General features: G+C 23.3%; 1 non-coding gene across 1 annotated transcript; it reads left to right on the top strand.

Annotated features, from left to right (window-relative positions):
* Positions 1 to 994: 994 nt before the first annotated feature.
* Positions 995 to 1,086, top strand: TRNAI-UAU (transfer RNA isoleucine (anticodon UAU)). Its single transcript is given in 2 exon segments — positions 995 to 1,032; positions 1,051 to 1,086. It is a non-coding gene; the product is annotated as a tRNA-Ile (tRNA).
* The last annotated feature ends 478 nt before the right edge of the window (positions 1,087 to 1,564 follow it).

A 1,564-nucleotide genomic window follows, 5' to 3' on the forward strand; every position in this document is an offset into this window, starting at 1 on the left:
TTAAGGAATAAAAATAAATATGTAATTGATGTATGAAAGAAATACGAAAAAAAAATTAATAAACAAAAAGCACTGATATTTATTACAAAGAAAAATTATATATAAAAAAAAAATTATGTTTGTATCTCTTGCGTGAATTGCGTGAATTGCCCTACAAATGATGAAACTATGAGATACATATTTTAATAGTGAAGAACTTAAAAGATCCTTATAACAGACGTATTCGTTTTACTGTATCAGTGCATTTTTTTTTCATTCATATAGAAGTATTAATGATTGGTAAATATAATTTTTTTTAAATTTAATTATAAACGAAGAAAGAAGATATGATGCTGTTTCTCATACTGAGTAAATTGTATTCGTTTTGTTTTAAATATTATCAGTCTTATAATTTTAGGACAAATTGCTAAAAACTTAAAATGAGTATAATATAAAAATAAACTTAGAGATGAAAAATGTTTAGCTTTTCTGGAAGTATTTATATTTTTAGTGTTGAAAATTTCAATTTCAGTTGTGTCAGCCCAGTTGTTAGGGCCATTTTTTTTTTTTTTTTTTTTTGGTTCATATATAATCATAGATAATTTTTTTGAGCTCTCATTAAATTTAAATAAAGCTTCTATACATCAGTAATATAAATCATTCTGAAAAAGGGATTAACTAGCTTTAAGTAACAATCGAATCAACTCCTTCTCAGAATGAAACCTAGGAGAAATTGGCACGCGCCTGGGAAACAAATACAGCAGTTAAGTCTCGTAATGTATTTTTGGCTCACTGATATTGATTATTAAGAAATAATTTATAGTAATATGAAAAAATATGAATTTAGTATTGATAAAAACATTATTTCTTAATCCAATTTGATGAGTAATACTGAAATTAACGTTTAAATTTTAAAATACAAACTGACACAAACATTAAAAAATAATATTTTTAATAATAAATAAATTATTTATTAATGATTTCATAGTTCTTCCTAGGAATACCCTAATCGAATTCCCCAGTGGCGCAATTGGTTAGCGCACGGTACTTATAGGACAGTAGTGGTGAGCTATGCCGGGGTTGTGAGTTCGAGCCTCACCTGGGGAAGTTAATTTTTTATATTACCTTTTTTTTTTATCAAATATTGAGAAAAAGATGACACAGTTATAAAAAAAAAATTGTCGTAATATCTTGATTAGGCTTCTAAGAATTAATTTAAATTATCTCTTTAATTAAATTATGGCAAAAATTACAAAATAAAGAATAATTTTGTAATTCTATAATAACAAAATTATAGAATTGACTATTACAAAGTTTATATAATTGTGTGTTACAGGTAAAATTATATTTAATAACACATAAAATAATTATTTCAATATTTAAAAAAACAAAATTATACTATTCAACGTAAAAAAGTCAATTAGAAACACAATAGAAAGTTATTTTTCACAGATTATAATACTAGATTTAGTATTATTTTTTAAAACAAACAATCTAATAATTAATTTCCTAATAAAATAATTGTCTTCTGAAAAATGAAATAAAATCCTTTATTAACAACTAAATAAAAACTGTAACGTATAAA

The sequence above is a fragment of the Halyomorpha halys genome, unplaced genomic scaffold (genome assembly GCF_000696795.3).
Source record: "Halyomorpha halys isolate HHAL.00 unplaced genomic scaffold, Hhal_1.1 Scaffold1167.1, whole genome shotgun sequence".
Lineage (NCBI taxonomy): Eukaryota > Metazoa > Arthropoda > Insecta > Hemiptera > Pentatomidae > Halyomorpha > Halyomorpha halys.